The following is a 20,275-nucleotide window of genomic DNA, read 5'->3' on the forward strand; positions in this document are numbered from 1 at the left end:
ACAAGGAGAGAGAAGAGAAACTGTCCAATAAAAGATCAGATGTTTTTGCATTTCACATCAGAACTGGGATACCAGTGTAGCCTTCAGAAACCAGAAGAGAACCCATGGACAGGAGAGACCCTGACCACGGTCTAACACTTTATTTTTAATTTATTTCTCTCCCCTTCCCCCACCCACCCATTGTCTACTCTGTGTCCATTCATTGTGTGTTCTTCTGTGTCCACTTGCATTATCTGGCAGTACTGGGAAGCCGCATCTCTTTTTTGTTGTGTCATCTTGCTGCGTCAGCTCTCCTTGTGTGCGGCGCCACTCTTGGGCAGGCTGTGCTTTTTTCACGTGGGGCGGCTCTCCTTGCGGGGCGCACTCCTTGCGCATGCGGCATCCCTTTGCAGGGGTGCCCCTGCATGGCAGGGCACTCCTTGTGTGTGGCAGCACTGCAAGTGGGCCAGTTCACCACATGGGTCAAGAGGCCCCGGGGATCGAACCCTGGACCCTCTGTATAGTAGGCAGACCCTCTATCAGTTGGGCCACGTCAGCTTCCCTAGTTGAACATGTTAAAGGAGCAAGTACATGTCCCATCTGCATGGATTACCTTGAAAAACCCATGTGCTGAGATGTACTGCATCAGTTCACTGAAGAAGAACCCCTATGGGGAAGGCTTATTGGGCCCTTCTATTCTGGTCTCTCAGAAGAATGGTATCAGGCCCAAGGGTTAGCTAGGGAATCTAGGTTCCAAGATCAAAGAACTGGAGAGAGAGAACCTGATCAAAAAAGCTGAGAGAGAGTCTACAGATGAATCCAAGGATGCCGAAGTTTCAAGTGGGTATGACTTTGGATATCGACACGGTGAATCTATTCCTCATCATTTCTGATGACCTGTGGAACATTCTATGTAGGTGTGTGTGTGTGTGTGTTTTTTAAGATTTATTTTTTATTTATTTGTCTCCCCTTCTGTCCCCCTCCCCCCAGTTGTCTGCTCTGTGTCCATTCGCTGTGTGTTCTTCTGTGACCGCTTCTATCTTTATCAGCGACACCAGGTATCTGTTTCTTTTTTGTTGTGTCATCTTGCTGTGTCAGCTCTCTGTGTGTGGTGCCATTCCTGGGCAGGCTGCACTTTCTTTCGCGCTGGGCGGCTCTCCTTACGGGCGCACTCCTTGTGTGTGGGGCTCCCCTATGCAGGGGACACCCCTGCGTGGCAGGGCACTCCTTGCTCGCATCAGCACTGCGCATGGGCCAGCTCCACACAGGTCAAGGAGGCCCGGGGTTTGAACCACGGACCTCCCATGTGGTAGGCGGACGCCCTAACCACTGGGCCAAGTCCGTTTCCCTGTGTAGATGTTTAGAACAGACTCCAGAAGAGTGTGCTGGGACATTCTTCTAAATTGGGTCCTGGGCACCCTGTGTTCACCTCTGGCCACTATTACTGGGAGGCAGACATGGGAACAAGCGAAGAATGGCATCATGGTGTTCGCATAGGGTCTGCTCATCGACAGGAGGACATTCTCCTCTCTTCAGAACGTGGCTTGTGGACTGTGGGCTTAGGAAATGGAGATTTCTATTCCGCCAGCGCTACACCTTTGATTCCTTACACCGAGGAGGGGGTTTCCTCGATGTGGATCTTGGAAACACTTCCTTTTGTGACGCTAGAGAGACCCCATATATTTACATCACCAACACTTCTGCTACATAGCTACTGTGTCCATTTTTTCATTCTGCACAACCGAAAAATGATGATCAAAGCTTCCTGAGTATCAGCCCTGTGATGAATCTGGACACGGCCACACTTCCTGTTTATCCTGAGCAAGGTAAATAAAACATGAAGCACAACACATTCATAAAAAATTATTTTGTGTTCAGAGCTTAAAAACTTTTTGGCTTATTACATACGTGCCACAAAGCCCAAAGTTACAGTAGAAAATAAGAAACATTTCATGAACCATGAACATAAATTAAGTAGATATATTAGGAAAACTTCAAATATTTCTTATTGACGTGTTGGTCTTATTTGGGTTTTATATTTGTTACATATATATGTCCTGAACTTTCAGGTCATTTCCAAATGTTTTCTTTTTTATTTTACATAAGAAAAACCAGTGTGTTGTGGAGGTGATAAACTAAATAAACATTTGGATGTGAAAAAAAAAAAGATGGAGCACATTGGAATTTTAAAGTTTATTTATATTTGCCTATCTAGTGTGTGTGAAACAGGATTGCCATGTGATTTTATACTGTTCTTTACTAATTGCCAATGAGGTTGAGCATTTTTCATACATAACCTTTAGTCTTCTATGAAATAATTTTTGGTCATTTCCTTACTTTTCATTCATTTGCATTTGTGTTGGTTCTTACAATTTTTCTGCATACTCAGGGCACTCATCTTTTTCACTTTAGTGCAGCGAATATTTTCTCCCAGATCATGGTTTATCATGGCCAATTATTCTAACTTTCAATTTTAATAGAATTGAAATTTGTCAGTCTTTTCCTTTGTATCTTACTGTTTTGTTCTTATATAACAAAATGCTCCTTACACTGACATAAAAAAAACACCTGCCTGGAATTTCATCTGAAAGTGTTCTAGTTTCATCCTTCGTGTTTAAATCTACAAGAAATTATTTGGGTGAGAAGAGAAGAATCTTCCACCCTGTTTTGGAGAAAATTTTGGCTATTTGGGGGAACTATTTCTACTATGTAAATTTTAGAAGTAGTATCAGAAAAACCTAAATTGGAGATTTAATGAAATTCAATTACAACTATTGACATATTTGATAAGAACTGATATGGTAAATACCGGGTACCTCCTTTCTAAGAATATTCTCCATCATTCTACTCTTTTAGTCTGCTTTGATATCATCAATGAAAGTTATTTTTTAAATTCCACTGAGAATTTTATATCCTCCATTAAACTAATTTTAGCAATTAATTATATATAATTATATAATTATGATTTCCCAACTGTTTGTGATAGTTCTTAGAAATGAAAGATATTTTTTGTTTCTAAATCTTAACCATTTATCTGCCATATATGCTGGAAATAATTATTTGGTTTACACGTAGCTCCTTAAATTGGTTATGGAGTTTCTGGTGGATGGTAGTTTTATTCAGTTATATTAATATTTCAAACCTAAAATTTTATTATGTGCCTTATGTAGTAATTTGCTTAAGGTCAAATTTTCATAAGTATTGAGTAGCCTGATGAGCATCTGTACATCACCATTCTGGAAATAAGTAAAGGAGAAATGGAGGAAAGCATTTCAGTTGGGGGTTGAGAGAGAAAGGTGTACAGGATATAAAGCAGTGGGGAAGGGGAGGAAAACACATCCTGAGAAAGGACAGCAATTGGAGGCAGGAAGTTTGCCGTCACTTAATAAGAATGCATATGCTAGCTTGTCTCTTGCTTTTTCTCTTCCTTCCTTTTTACTTGCCTCCCTCTGTGAAGCCTTCCTCTTTCCCACCTCCTTTCCTCTCTCCCTCCCTCCCTCCTTCCTTTCTTCCTGCTTGGTGATTTCATTATTAAATTCTTTCGGATTCTAAGGATCATAAATAGGCTTAGGGGATTTCATTTAGTCAAGTGCGTACGGCATCCCAGTTCACAGGAGATACTGGTCAGGACACCAAGGGAAAATAAGGAAGGTAAGGAAGGAGGGAAAACAGAAAAAAAGTCCAGCAGCTAACAAGCAGCCTTAAGGGTAACGGACCTCTGTTCAAAAAAATCAGACCTCAAGAAGAGCTAGAAGAGAATTTAGCACACATGATAATGACTCATTATTTCTGTCCCCTCCTTAACAGGCAACCAGTGTCCCTCCTTATCTCAGCTTCTCCTTCTGCCACCAATGATTCTCTTTATCGTTTTTTCTGCTTCATGGATTCATCTTTTTCATGATTTTTATTTACACTCTATACCCACTAAACACATCCCCTTCTCCCCATCCCTTATAAACCTCTTGTCTACATTTCTGTCTCTGCAAATCTGTTATTACTACACATCTCTTACAAGCAACATATAATATCTACCCCTCTGTACCTGGCTTATTTCCCTAAACATAACGTTTTTAAGATTCTTCCATGTTGCAGCATTTCTCAGGACTTCATTCTTTCTTGTGGCCAAATAATATTCCATTGTATGTATGTACCACATTTGTCCATTCATTTTTTGAGACATTTGGCTTGTTTCCACCTTTTGGCTACTGTGAATAATGATGCTATGATCATTAGTGTACAGGTATCTGTTGAGATGTTATTTTCATATTTTTTGGGTATATACCTAGAAGTGGAATTGCTGGGTCTTACGGTAATTCTGTATTTAACTTTTTGAGGGACCACCATATCGCTTTTCACAGTGGCTGCACGATTTTACATTCCCGCCAACAATGCACTGGAGTTTCAAATTCTCCACCTCCTCTGCAACCCTTGTTCTTTTTTTATTTATAATATCCAGTTTTGTGAGTGTGTGAAATCATTGTGGTTTGGATTTGCAGTTCCCTAACAGCTAAAGGTGTTGAGTATCTTTTCATGTTTATCAGGCATTTATGTATGTTCTTTGGAGAAATGTCTATTCAAGTCCTTGGTCCATTTTTAATGTGATTGGTTGTTTTTGTTGTTGCAGCATAAAAGGTATTTATATATTCTGGTTGCTAAGCCTAATTTATCCAAAATATGGTTTGCATATTTTCTCACAATCTATAGGTTGTCTTTTCACTTTCTTGATAATGTCTTTTGATGCACAAAGTTTTAAATTTTGATTAAGTGGAAATTATTATTTTGTTGCTCCTGCTTTCAATATATCTAGGGATCCACTGCTGAATTCCAAGTCATGAGGGTTTGCCCCAGTGGATCTTATAAGATTTACAGTTTAACTCATATTTAAGTTCATGAGCTATTTTGAGTTACCTTTGTATATGGTGTGAGATAGGGGTCTAACATTCTTTTTGCATGTGGATATCCAGATTTCCCAATACCATTTGTTAAAGAGACCATTGTTTCTCTATTGCAAGTAGTTAGCAGCCTTAGTGAAAGTGAATTGGCCATAGATGTGTGGATCTATTTCTGAACTTTCTTTTATTTATTTATTTATTTATTTATTTATTTATTTATTTATTTATTTTTAATTGATTTTGTAAAAATGTTACATTAAAATATATATATATATATATATATGAGGTCCCATTCAGCCCCCCCATCCCCACCCTACCACTCCCCCCCCAGCAACACTCACTCCCCTCATCATGACACATCCATTGCACCCGGCAAGTACATCTCTGGGCATCTCTGCACCTCATGGTCAATGGTCTACATCATGGCCCATACTCTCCCACATTCCATCCAGTGGGCCCTGGGAGGATTTACAATGTCCGGTGATTGCCCCTGAAGCACCATCCAGGGCAACTCCAAATCCCAAAGGCGCCTCCACATCTCATCTCTTCCTGCCACTCCCCATATCCATCAGCCACCATGTCCACTTTTCCCACTCCAATGCCACCTTTTCTCTGTGGGCCTTGGATTGGTTGTGTCCGTTGCACCTCTATGTCAGGAGGAGGCTCAGATTCCACATGGATACTGGATGCAATCCTCCTGCTTTCAGTTGTAGGCACTCTAGGCTCCATGGTGTGGTGGTTGTCCTTCTTCAACTCCATCTTAGCTGAGTGAGGTGAGTCCAATAAATCAGATTGTAGGAGCTGGAGTCTGTTGATGCTCAGGGCCTGGCTATCATATTGTCAGTCCAGGGATTCAAATCCCCTAAATATATCTTAAACCCCAACACCAACTACAATTCCAGTAAAGTAGGATGAAAGTCTTATGAAAAGAGATCCCATCTGAGTCCAGTTCCATCACGCAGAAACACCAGCTCCAAAGAAGGGCCATCTGACATGGCAGTGAACCCTGTCTGCCATGACCATAGAACCCGTGGGTCTCTTTAGCCCTCAAAGGAACCAATACCTGGGGATTGTATCTACTTTATGTGTCTCTTAGACTCTGCTCAGTTGTGCATAAAGGCAATCCTTCTGACAGCCTCCAGACTCTTTTTTAGAGACTCGTAGCCATATAAACTCATTTCTGCTTTCCATTTCCTCCTTACATTAGGTCAAACAGCATTTTAAAGTCATGTTATTATATGTAGACAGGGATATTCTGCTGATCCGCATTGAACCTTTAATTCAAGGTCATTTTCTAGTTTCATCTTCAGCTGATATTTGGTAGTGATCCCTCGGTGCCAGGGAGGCTCATCCCCAGGTGTCATGTCCCACGCTGGGGGAAATGCACTGCATCTACATGCTGAGTTTGGCTTTGAGACTGGCCACATTTGAGTAACATGAAGGCTGTCAGGAGGAAATTCCCAGGCACAGTGCTGCTCTAGGCCTTGTTCTTATTTGAGGCTTATAGGCTCACAAGCATAGTCATTAGTATCATGCTCTCACTGTTGGAACCTCATTCCTTCCTGGTCCTTACCGTTGCACCTGGGGGACTGCCGCTGTTCCCCTGGGGACCACGACAGAGCACCTCCGGCCAGGAACTCAGTACTCCCCCAGCTGTAGTTTTTAATTGTTGCCACTATGAGTATATCCAAACATTACCATGCACCCTGGGCATATGCCCTTTACAGCTCGCTGTCAGCCATATATCACCTGTCAATAGTATCTTATACCAGTATTCCTCTGCTGTCATTGTTGAACCACTCTGTGATCCAAAACTTCCTGAAAATTGAAGTCCAGTGTAATGTCAGGGTCCCTTACTAGTAAAATGGCATATAGCGATGGGTTTAAAGGTTAGATATAGAATACGTGTTGACTTGGAAAAATTCTGCATCTTTTTTTTTCCCCCTATTTATTGAACTTCTCTTCACAAGAGCCCTAGACCACAGTAATTCATATATACAATATACAGTACTCCCCCACATCTACCATTAAACCTTTTCCCTTCCACAACGATATTCCTATAACTTATTCATATCATATTTACTTAAAGTGATGTATAGACTCTGAGACAATAGCTTTCAAACAAGGTGACATTTGTGCTTACATTGTGTTCCATACTTTAGGATATACAGTTTTCTAAATTTTTAGTTATCCTATGTTTTACATTATGGTTTACTTTATTAGTCTGTCGTCCCCTATATGTTTATGGTGTAATATTACATGTTTTATATCCATTCTTGTGTACTCTTGTGAATCTCCTCTCTTACCCCACATTTACTTTGGTTCCACATATTTAACATCCATTTTCCAATCCCCTTGGTGCCCACAGTGACAGCCAGCCTCCGTTTCCCGAGGAGCCCCGTCCAGAGACACTTGCAACATTGTTCAGGGCCTAACTTGCTCAATTACCCCAATGCCCTGGGAGCCACCCTTTCTCTCAAGAGATACAGTTCCCTCTATCTAATGGCATTAGTCCTCCCCAGGATGTGGGTCCACCCCCACTCTCATTACTTGGGTCTCTACCCAATGGTACCACCCACTCTGGCAAAATGAGCATTCAGACATTCCCCAGGAGCCCGTCCCGCATCCGACCATCCCCTCCGAGCATCCTAAACAGGTAACCCTCTTAATTATATTTTGATATGATTTTCTCAGCATTTTACTCTCGACCAACACCTGACACTCTCCTATGTTCGTATGCTACCCTTCCCGCCCCCCACTTTTTGGGCAATATTACCCATCCGCCCATCCCCAGGCCCCCTCAAACCCGCAAAGCCCCATCCAAAGGCAACCTTTACCCCATTTTATCTCTTCTTTGTGTTCAAACTTACCGCCAGCTCATCATAAATTCCATCCCTGCAGACGTCGGCTCACATCCTTCCTCCACCCCCCGATTTCCTGTAAGCCTATCGTTCAGTCTCTAGCTCTCTGAGGCAGCTTTCTTATTTCATATCATTGAGTTCATGTAGTATTTGTCCTTCAATGCCTGGGTTGCTTCACTCAACATAAGGTTCTCAAGATTCATCCATGTTATCATGTGTGTTTGTAGTGTATTTGTTCTTACAGCTGAGTAGTATTCCATTGTGTGTATATACCACATTTTGTTGATCCACTCATCTGTTGATGGGCATTTGGGTTGATTCCAACTTTTGGCGATAGTGAACAATGCTGCTATGAACATTGGTGTACATATATCGGTTTGTGTCCTTGTTTTCAGTTCTGCGGGGTATATACCCAGCAGTGGTATTGCTGGGTCATATGGCAAATCTATGGTTAGTTTTTTGAGAAACCGCCAAACTGTCCTCCAGAACGGTTGGATCCTTCTGCATTCCCACCAGCAGTGGATGAGTGTTCCCCTTCCTTCACATCCTCTCCAGCATTTGTATTCTTCTGTTTTTTTCATGGCTGCCAATCTTATGGGAGTAAGATGGTATCTCATTGTAGTTTTGATTTGCATTTCCCTGGTAGCTAGAGATTTGGAGTATTTTTTCATGTGCTTTTTAGCCATTTGTATTTCTTCTTTGGAGAAGTGTCTGTTTAAATCTTTTTCCCATTTTTTAAATGGGTTGTGTATCTTTATTTTCAAGATATGTGAGTTCTTTATAAATGCAAGTTATAAGTTTCTTTTTTTTTTTTTTAAAGATTTATTTATTTATTTAATCCCCCCCCCTCCCCCTGGTTGTCTGTTCTTGGTGTCTATTTGCTGCGTCTTGTTTCTTTGTCCGCTTCTGTTGTCGTCAGCGGCACCGGAAGTGTGGGCGGCGCCATTCCTGGGCAGGCTGCACTTTCTTTTCACACTGGGCGGCTTTCCTCACGGGCGCACTCCTTGCGCGTGGGGCTCCCCCACGCGGGGGACACCCTTGCGTGGCAAGGCACTCCTTGCGCGCATCAGCACTGCACATGGCCAGCTCCACACGGGTCAAGGAGGCCCGTGGTTTGAACCGCGGACCTCCCATATGGTAGACGGACGCCCTAACCACTGGGCCAAAGTCTGTTTCCCATAAGTTTCTTATCAGATATATGGTTGCCAAATATTTTCTCCCACTGTGTTGGCTCCCTTTTTACTTTCTTGACAAACTCCTTTGAGGTGCAGAAGGATTAAATTTTGAGCAAGTCCCATTTATCTATTAGTTATTTTGCTGCTCGTGCTTTTGGTGTGATATTCATGAATCCATTTCCTATTACAAGGTCCTGCAGATGTTTCCCTACACTGCTTTCCAAGGTTTTTATGGTCTTGGCTCTTATATTTAGGTCTTTGATCCATCTTGAGTTGATCTTTGTATAAGGTGTGAGGTGGTAATCCTTTCATTCTTCTACATATGGCTATCCAGTTCTCCAGGCACCATTTGTTGAATAGGCCACTCTCTCCCAGTTGAGAGGGTTTGATGGCTTTATCGAATATTATATGGCTATATATGTGAGGTTCTATATCTGAGCTTTCAATTCGATTCCATTGGTCTGTGTGTCTCTCCTTATGCCAATACCATGCTGTTTTCACTACTGTAGCTTTGTAGTATGTTTTGAAGTCAGGTAGTGTGATTCCTCCAATTTCGTTTTTCTTTTTCAGTATGTCTTTGGCTATTCGGGGTCTCTTTCCTTTCCAAATAAATTTCATAGTTAGTTTCTCTAATTCCTTAAAGAAGGCTGTGTTGATTTTTATTGGGATTGCATTGAATGTGTAGATCAATTTTGGTAGGATAGACATCTTAATAATATTCAGTCTTCCTATCCATGAACAAGGAATATTCTTCCATTTATTTAGGTCTTCTTTGATTTCCTTGAACAGTCTTGTATAGTTCTCGGTGTATAAGTTTTTTACCTCTTTAGTTAAATTTATTCCTAAGTATTTGATTTTTTAATTTACTATTGTGAATGGTATTTGTTTCTTGATTTTCTCCTGATCTTGCTCATTATTGGTGTACAGAAATGCTACTGATTTTTGCGCATTGATCTTATAACCTGCGACTTTACTAAACTCATTTATCAGTTCTAGAAGCTTTGTTGTAGATCTCTCAGGGTTTTCTATGTATAGGATCATGTCATCTGCAAATAGTGAAATTTTGGCTTCTTCCTTTCCGATTTGAATGCCTTTTATATCTGGTTCTTGCCTCAGTGCTCGAGCAAGTACTTCTAAGACAATGTTAAATAGGAGCGGAGACAATGGGCATCCTTGTCTTGTTCCTGAGTTTAGAGGGAAGGATTTTAGGATTTCTCCATTGTAAACAATGTTGGCTTTAGGTTTTTCGTGTACACTCTTTATCATGTTCAAAAAATTTCCTTGTATTCCAATCTTTTGGAGTGTTTTTATCAAGAAAGGGTGCTGTATCTTGTCAAATGCTTTTTCTGCATCTATAGATATAATCATGTGATTTTTTTCCTTCAATCTGTTTATATAGGTGTATCACGTTGATTGATTTTCTTATGTTGAACCATCGTTGCATACCTGGAATAAATCCCACTTGATCGTGGTGTATAATTCGTTTAATGTGTTGTTGGATACGATTAGCAAGTATTTTGTTAAGTATTTTTGCGTCTAGGTTCATTAGAGAAATTGGTCTGTAATTTTCCTTTCTTGTGGTGTCTTTGTTTGGCTTTGGTACTAGGGTAATGTTGGTGTCATAGAAGGAGTTCAGCAATGTTCCTTCTGTTTCAATTTTTTGGAATAGTTTCCGCAGGATTGGTGTTAGTTCTTTCCGGAATGTTTTGTAGAATTCACCTGTGAAGCCGTCTGGCCCTGGGCTCTTCTTAGTTGGGAGATTTTTAATGACTGATTCTATCTCTTTGCTTGTGATTGGTTTGTTAAGATCATCACTTTCTTCTTTCGTCAATATGGGTTGCTTATGTGTTTCTAGGAATTGCTCCATTTCCTCTAAATTGTCATTTTTGTTGGAATATAGTTTTTCAAAGTATCCTCTTATGATAGTCTTTATTTCTGTGGGGTCGGTGGTGATATCGCCTTTCTCATTTCTTATTTTGTGTATTTGCATCTTCTCTCTTTTTTTCTTTGTTAGTCTCGCTAAAGGTTTGTCAATTTTGTTGATCTTCTCAAAAAACCAGCTCTTGGTCTTGTTTATCTTTTCAAGTGCTTTCTTATTTTCTATTTCATTTAGTTCTGCTCTTATCTTTGTTATTTCCTTCCTTCTTCTTCCTGTTGGGTTACTTCGTTGTTGTTTTTCTAATTCCTTCAAATGTGCAGTTAGTTCTTCAATTTTTGCTCTTTCTTATTTTTTGATATATGAATTTATGGCTATAAATTTCCCTCTCAGTACTGCTTTCGCTGCATCCCATAAATTTTGGTATGTTGTGCTATCATTATCATTTGTTTCAAGGTAGTCATTGATTTCTTTTGAGATTTCCTCTTTGACCCACTGTTTTTCTAAGATTGTGCTGTTTAATTTCCACATCTTGGTGTGAAACCTGGGCCTCTGTCCCTTGCAAATTTCCAGCTTCACTCCACTGTGGTCAGAGATATTGTTTTGTATGATTTCAATCTTTCTGAATTCATTAAGATTTCTTTGTGGCCTAGCATATGGTCTGTCTTGGAGAATGATCCATGTGCACTTGAGAAAAATGTATATCCTGCTGTGTTTGGGTGTAATGATCTATATATGTCTATTAGATCCAGCTCCTCTAATATACTGTTCAAATGTTTTGTTTCTTTAGTGATTCTCTTTTGTGATGTTCTGTCCAAGGTAGATAGTGGTGTATTAAAATCCCCCACTATAATTGTAGATGCATCTATTGTTTCACTTAGTTTATCCAGCATTTTCCTCACATATTTAGAGGCACCCTTGTTAGGAGCATAAATATTTATGATTGTTCGATCTTCTTGACAGATTTTCCCTTTCACTAAAATGTAGTGTCCTTCTTTGTCTCTCACAATTGTTTCACCTTTAAAGTCTATTTTGTCTGATATTAATATAGCTACTCCTGCCTTTTTTTGGTTACTGTTTGCTTGTATGATTGTTTTCCAGCCATTCACTTTCAATCTCCATGTGTCTCTGGGTCTAAGATGTGTCTCTTGTAGACAGCATACGGATGGGTCATATTTCCTTATCCAATGACCCAGTCTGAATCTTTTGATAGGTGAGTTTAATCCGTTGACATTCAGTGTTATTACTTTCAAGGAATTATTTGTGTTAACCATATTTTGATTGGATTTGTGTTTGTCATATTTTGTTTGTATTTTTTTCCCCTTCTATTTTTGTCTTTTTTTGTTGCTCTTATACTCTCCTCCAACTCTGCCTGTCCTGTTTTTTCCTTTCTTCCTGCAGAACTCCCTTTAGAATTTCTTGAAGGGGAGGTTTCTTGTTGGTATACTCTTTCAGTTTCTCTTTATCCTGAATATTTTGAACTCTCCATCATGTTTGAATGCTAGTTTAGCTGGATAGAGTATTCTTGGTTGGAAATCAGCACTTAATCTTATGGAGCTTCCCTTGTATGTGATGGTTTTCTTTTCTCTTGCTGCTTTTAGGATTTTCTCTTTGTCTTGAGCATTGGATAATTTGACAAGTATGTGTCTTGGGGTGGGTCTGTTGGGGTTTATGACTAGTGGACTGCGCTGGGCTTCTTGGATATGTACATCTGTCTCTTTCAGTAGATTTGGGAAGTTTTCAGCCATTATTTCCTGCAACACTCCTTCTGACCCCTTTCCCTTCTCTTCTCCTTCTGGAATGCCTATAGAACGTATGTTTGAGCGTTTTGCATTGTCATTCAGGTCCCTAAGTCCTAGCTGGATTTTTCCTATCTTTTTATCGACCCCTTCTACTATCTGTTTGATTTCTGATGTACTGTCTTCCACACCACTAATTCTCTGCTCTGCCTCTTCTAGTCTGCTGATATTTGCTGCAAGTGTATTTTTGATTTGTTGAACTGTGGTGTTCATTCCCATCTATCTGTTATCTTTTTGTGTATGTCTGCAATTTCCCCTCTGAGTGTTGTCTTCATGTTGTTAACCTCTTTCATTACTTCATCAAATTTGTCGGTGATAAATATTCTGAAATCTTTCATTGCTTGAGCGAAGTTCTGTTCCCCTTCCTGATTTTTAGTTTGTTGATTGGATTCAGCCATGTTTTCCTGATTGCTGGTTTGGTTTATAGGTTTTTGTTGCTGTCTGGTCATTTTATCTTGACGGGTTTAATCAGTTCCTTAGCTTCTTTGTCTACTCTTGGAGATTAATTAGCTGTTGTTTTTGCGTAAGTGTTATATCTTCTCTTTGTCACTTTGTTCTTCTTATTCTAATTTCTTGTTGCTGGTTAAGTTCACTTTAAAGGAAAGTATTAGTGCCGGGGAAAGGTAATTGTGTAAGCAAGGTAAAAGTGTAAAGTAGTATTGGTGATATATGTTAACAAAGCAAGAATATGAGATCTGGGAGGATGGAGGTTAGATTCGTGTAAAATTGTGTAGAGTTATAGCAGTAGGTAGAGTACCTATTATGAGGTACCTGACTGAATATGGGAGGAATATGGTATGAGCTAAAAAGCTATTGCTTTCGTGAGAGAGGGAAAGAGAAAAGAAAGGTAATAGTTTCAAGAGTGGATAACAGACAGAAAACAAAGCAAGGGTATTAGGAATTAAGAGTTAGATACTTTGTGGATCAAAGAAAGGGAGATGGGAGGTGGAATATAAGAGAGACAGTAGATGATGGTGGATATCAAGATGTAGGGGATAGTGTAGGTAGCCTAAATCAGTTCACACAGAAATGAGGCAGTGGAGGATGAGAAAACCCAGCAAATGTGAGGTGTTCCCTGCAGCACCTATTGTATAATTGAGTTAAAATAAAATAAGTAGAAAATGAGGAACAAGAGGGAGAGTGAAAACAGAAAAAGAAAAAACAAAAAATGAAGAGAAAAAAAAAAAGAAAGAAGAGAAGAAAGGAAAAAAGAAAAAGGGGGGTGGGCAAAGGGTGGGGAACAGGTAGGGGAAAGAAAAAAACAGATATACACGAACCACAATTGCAACACCAACTACAACAACACCAACAACAACAACAACAACAACAAAAAACCCGAAATAACTCAATAAAAAAAAAGACTTTGGGGAAACGCTGGGAGAAAAGACTAGGGGATAATGCAATATTAGCAATCAGGACATTAAAAAAAGTAAAAAATAAGATAAAATGAAAATAGAAACAAAACAAAATGAAACAGTTAAGAAAAAATGCAAACATTGAAGTTAGGGCATTCAAGGACCTCAGATGGACCTCAGGGCGTGATGGATTCAGGGGTGGAAAGTCTGAGATATTGAAGACTCAAGAGGTGTGAGTCTGGGGAGTGGGCCACCAGAGTTTAGGGGACTCAGACCTGGCCACCTCAAATCTGGTCAACAGGAAGCCTGGGAGCCCCACAGTGTAACACAGCCCTCAGGATCCCCGCAGCTGGGTGCCAGCCCTATGGGGGAAGTCAGATCCGCAAACTCTATATTATGTCTGAACCCTGCAATTCACTTACTCACTAGGGTTTATTTATGTGGATATTTCGTCAGTTCAGCTATCTAATTCCGTTGCAGATCGGCAGCCAGGCCTGTGGGGGCGGGGCTCCAGGCGGAAGCGTTATTATTTGTGTCCGCAATCAAAAATTCCCCCGCTTCACAACAAAACACCGTCTGTCTCCCCAAATTGATCCGCAAAGGCGTCCCGTCCCATCAACCCCCCAACAGCCCGCCCAGTACTCTTGAATTCCCCTGCACCACAGAGCCACCAAAAAGCGCGGCCGCAGTGTGGGTTCCGCGGCTCCACCCATCCCCAAGGAGGGAGCAACCCGTGTGCAGGTCTCACCTCCGGGCAATAGAACCCAAATTATATCTTATAGACCAATCCTCTCCATTACCTTCCCACCAAATTGATGTCCAGACACTTCCTGCCCTGCAAAAATCCCGAAAAAGCCTGGTCCTGGAGAACCTCCAGCGGCGCCCAGCTGCCTCTTCCCAGGAGAGACGGCAAGGCAAGCTCACTCAGCCACCATCTTGCCGGAAGTCCTATTTCTGAACTTTCAAATCCATTCCATTTATCTATTTGTCTAACTTTATGTCAGCTACAGTAATACTGTTTTGATTACTGTAGTTTTCTAGTATAATTTCAAATTGGGAAGTGTAAGTCCTCCAACTTCATCCTTTTATTTTTTTAATAAACCTGATTTAGCTTTTTCTTAGATTTTTATTTCTCTCCCCTTCCCCTGCCTCCACTGCCCCCAGTTGTCTGCTCTCTCTGTCCATTTGCTGTGTGCTGTTCTGTGTCCACTTCTGTTTTGTCAGTGGCACCAGGAATCTGTTTCTTTATGTTGCATCATCTTGCTGTGTCAGCTCTCCGTGTGTGCGGCGCCATTCCTGGGCAGGCTGCACTTTCGTTCGCGCTGGGTGGCTCTCCTTATGGGGCATGCTCCTTACGTGTGGGCCTCCCCTACGCGGGGGACACCCTTGCGTGGCAGGGCACTCTTTGCATGCAGTATTGTGCATGGGCCAGCTCCACACGGGTCAAGGAGGCCCGGGGTGTTTTTGTTTGTTTGTTTGTTTAAAGATTTATTTATTTATTTAATTCCCCCCCTCCTCCGGTTGTCTGTTCTCTGTGTCTATTTGCTGCGTCTTGTTTCTTTGTCCGCTTCTGTCCTCGTCAGCGGCACAGGAAGTGTGGGTGGAGCCATTCCTGGGCAGGCTGCACTTTCTTTCGTGCTGGGCGGCTCTCCTTACGGGCGCACTCCTTGCGTGTGGGGCTCCCCTACGTGGGGGACACCCCTGCGTGGCAGGGCACTCCTTGCGCACATCAGCACTGCGCATGGGCCAGCTGCACACGGGTCAAGGAGGCCCGGGGTTTGAACCGCGGACCTCCCAAGTGGTAGACAGACGCCCTAACTACTGCGCCAAGTCTGCTTCCCCCAACTTTGTCCTTAATTTTCAAAATAGGTTTAGCTATTCAGGCCCCTTACGGTTCCATATAAATTTGAAGATCAGCTTTTCATTTATGGACATTGGGGAGGCTATAGTTATTTTCTCCTTCCTGTTGGGCCATGTGACTTGCTCCAGCCAATGGGATGTGAGTAAATGTTCTGGGAGAAACCTTGAAACGCGCCTGTGCAATTGGCTTCCCTCTAGTCCTCAAGTGATCCAACAGGAGGAAACTCCCCCAGGGTGGCTGCTGTCCCTTCAGCCTCAGCCCCAGAACGGAGACAGTTGCATCAGAGCCCCCTCAGCTGGCCCACACCTTCTGCTGAGGCAAGCGACCCGAGAAGACCCAAAGTCACACCGCTTCTTAGAACAACTTACCCAAGCCAGCCCCCAGCTGGTGAGGATGAGAATTAATGCTTACCGTGCCATGCGATAAACAAAATGACTAATGTAGGTGCTTACACACTTACTATTAATGCAAAGGAAATATGCCCCTATTAAAGAGAAACCAAGTGCTCTTACGTCAGAGGAGCTCTGGTAAGACATGGGCAGCAGAGAACTTATAAGCCTTCCAAGGGATCAAGAATGTCTTCATGCAAGAATTATTACTAATTATTTGAATTTCCTTACTTTACTCAAATAAAAATAAGAACTTAAAATATCTGGAAACATTTTACTAAAATAATGAAACAAAATTAAAGTGGATTACCAGAAGTTACATAAATCAAACTGAAATGTAAACTGCTTTTATACTCTTACCACGTAGAAGTTTCTCTTTGGTGCTCTACAGAAAAACCAGCCGATTACATGGCACTGTCAACCACATTGCATTATATGCACTTCAGAGATCCATTTTGGCATTATCTGTTCTTTTATTTGAATAACAATTATCATAACTAAAATATTTCACATGACAGTGATCGTACAAAAAAAAATGTCATGTGGTGGGGCTTCTTTTGGTGTTGGAAAGCTCGATGGAAAATCAATATATGTGGAAAGGAATTTAGATAGGAGGAATTTTATGAAGCAGGCTAACTACAGCCAGGGTATACCACGCTATTAGTGAGGAGTCAGTACGGAATATTGGGCCTCATAAAAACTCAGTGAAAATAACCATGGAGCTCATTTTAAAAATACATTTTGGTGTATGCTATGGACCATGGTTGGTGGTAATAGTCTGATTATCTCATAATCTGTAACAAATGTTTCCACCGCGGTGTGATGTGTTGGTGAAGGGATGCTGTATGGGAATTCTACACATGTGCAGGATTGTTTGGTAAGCTCACAACCTCTGAAATAAAAATATATTTTTTAAAAATAGGGGGGCTTGGGGGAAAAATACACCAAATGTAAGATAGAGACTATAGTTAGTAACCAGTGTTTCACAACAATCCGAGGCGTTGTTGGTGGAGGGATGATGTATGGGACTCCTGTATGATGTCATACGTGTTTATTTTGTAAGTTCACAACCTTAACTCTACACTTATTGTTTATGCGTGTTCATGTATGAGTGCTATATGTCAACAAAAAAATATATTAAAAACAAATATATATATTTGGTTCATAAACCCACAACTTCTCTAACAAAATACACACATGTACATACATAAATACACATATATAGTAAAATCTAACGTTATAATAAGTACGCACCCCTCAGAAGTCAAATCCCAGTCATTGGTGAGTCCATCTCTACTCACTGTGTTTGGGTTTCAGTACAGACAGGCCAGGGAAAACAGCCAGAGACATGTCACAGTCCCATGGGGAGACACACGGACACTCAGAGACATTCCTGTCAAGACAAAGGGACCCCCATTCGGACCCTCGGGCCCAAAAACATGCACATAGGGCACCGTGAGAGACACAGGGAATCAGACGCTTTGTCACTGGGAGAGCCAGGTGGACACCTCCAGGCTCAGACACACGGACTCAAAGACAGGCTGCACAGACGATGCCCGGACGCAGGTGCGGCCAGGGTCTCGGCATCCCCCGAGCTGCTCTCCTTAGCACTAGTCACCACCGTATAAAATGTATGTTTTCCTTACAGCTCCCCTGCTGGGGAGGGGACTGCACCGTTCATAAGTCCACACAGGACAAATCACCCATCTCTGTAAGAACCACAAAACAGGATTCTCAAGTGTCAGAGGCCTGATGTGGCTCGAGTTATGAAGCTTCAGCTCTAGGATTCTTCCAGAAACGTAGCCCTGGCTGCTGGACTCTGTCACTTTGTGTCCCAGCGGAAGCTCAGGGAGGGCGGCAGCGGTGTCCACCTCCTGGGTAGCCGTAGCCTCCGCTGAGGTCCCTTGGGCAGCCATCGCCAGTGCTGGGTCCACTCATTAGCCCTGGGTGGCTGCCACCCGTGTTCCCCCCCCAAAAAAAACAAAACCACAAGTTAACATAGAAAAAAAATGGGGCAGGGGGGGAGAAGGGGAAATAAATAAATGAACCTTTAAAAAAAAAAAAAAGCTTCCACTTTCTCCTACCAAATGCATTAACATTTCTCCTGTTTGAGGATGTCAAAAGTATCTTCTTTTCTACTACACGTTACTCAAAATACCTTATGTCTAGATTTCACCTCCAAACCACAAATAAAACCAAACATCTCTCTCCCCACAAAGGCTGCTGATATGGGGGGCAGGGTTCAGCTCCACTTCTTTTTGCCTTCTATATTCCCAAAGAAATGAGCAAAGCTGGCTTCCTAAAACACTCACCCAAATCACCAAACACAAGCCCACAGCTGGTAAGTCCTTTTAACCACCACCTGACTGATAGAGCCCACAGTCCTGTCATCATAAATGTTCAAACTGCAATAACTCAATATGAAGTGCTATAGCACTTGATTGTATTATTATACTTTTTTTAAAGATTTTCCCCCATCTTGCCGCTTCCATCACCATCTGCTCTGTCCATCCGCTGTGCATTCTTCTTCTGTCTGCTTGTCTCCCTTCGTTGCATCATCTTGCTGCAAAAGCTCTCCATAGACGCAGGTGATCAGCTCTCCACAAGCATGGGCCAGCTTGCCTTCACAAGGAGGCCCTGGGAAGTGAGCCCAGGGTCCCATACGGTAAACGGGAGCCCAACTGCTGGAGCCACATCCGCTGCCCACAATATACTTTTTCTAAGATTTATTTATTTCTCTCCCCTCCCCCCCCACCCGCCCCAGTTGTCTGTTCTCTGTGTCCATTTGCTGCGTGTTTTTTGTCCGCTTCTGTTGTCAGCGGCACAGGAATCTGTTTTTTGTTGTTGTTGCATCATCTTTCTGCAGCAATTCTCCGTGTGGGCGGCGCCATTCCTGGGCAGGCTGCACTTTCCTTCACGCTGGGCGGCTCTCCCCATAGCGCGTGGGGCTCCCCCACACGGGAAACACCCCTGCGTGGCAGGGCACTCCTTGCGCGCATCAGCACTGCGCATGGGCCAGCTCCACACGGGTCAAGGAGGCCCGGGGTTTGAACCACTGACCTCACATGTGGCAGGCGGACACCCCATCCACTGGGCCAAGTCCGCTTCCCCCCACAATACACTTTTGAATACAAGTGTGATCCAGATGATTTATGCCTCATGGGTGTTGACAAAACCAATACTTAAGTTGTTATTAACAATAAGAAATTTTAATGAGAATTATTTTAATTCCACAAAAATATACAATAAAACTTAAGAAAAAATGCCTTGTAGGCACTTGGTAATATTAACTTAGAATTTAGTGTTTAATTGACAAAATGACAAACTGGATTTGAAATCCGTAATTGCAATGGAACATTTCAATGTATCTTCTCAGCTGTTGGGGATTGAATCATGTTGTCCCGTCCCGTCCCCCCCACCCCCCCAGAAGGCATGCCCGGACCCTGGTCCTGTGGATGTGAACCCAATTGTAGTTAGGACCTTTGAAAACGTTGGTAAAATTTAAGATGTGTCCAAATTAATGAGGCCTTAATCGTTCAGTTTAGCCCTTAAAAGCAAAAGAAATTGGACACAGAAAGAGAAGCCCTGGGGAGCAGCCGGAAGCTGGAAGTCAACAGAACCCTGAAGAGAAAGGAGATGCCACCATGTACGAGGCCATCTGATGGAAAAGCCAAGGACGCCAGGGACACCCAGGCAGCCAGAAGATACCAAGTGTGCTGGCTCAAAACTGCACGTACTCCAGAAACGCGTCCTTCAGTTTAAACCGTTCCTGTGCGTATAAACCCACTATTAGTAGGACGTTTTGATGAGGCGACTTCAGTTCAGGTGTGGCCCACCTCACTCAGGGCAGGCCTTAATCCTGTGCCTGGAGTTCTTTATAAATGGAAAGAAAGAGAGCGAGCACCACAGAAGAATCTGAAATCAATGAAACTTAAAAGCAGAAGATGAGTTGATGCCATGGGCCTCGCCATGTGAGAGGAGCCGAAGATCACTGGCAGCTGGTCTTTGGGAAGAAAGCATCGCCCTGATGATGCCTTGATTTGGACATTTTCCTGACCTGTAAACTGTAAGCTAATAAATGCCCATTG

This window comes from Dasypus novemcinctus, chromosome 19 (genome assembly GCF_030445035.2).
Source record: "Dasypus novemcinctus isolate mDasNov1 chromosome 19, mDasNov1.1.hap2, whole genome shotgun sequence".
Lineage (NCBI taxonomy): Eukaryota > Metazoa > Chordata > Mammalia > Cingulata > Dasypodidae > Dasypus > Dasypus novemcinctus.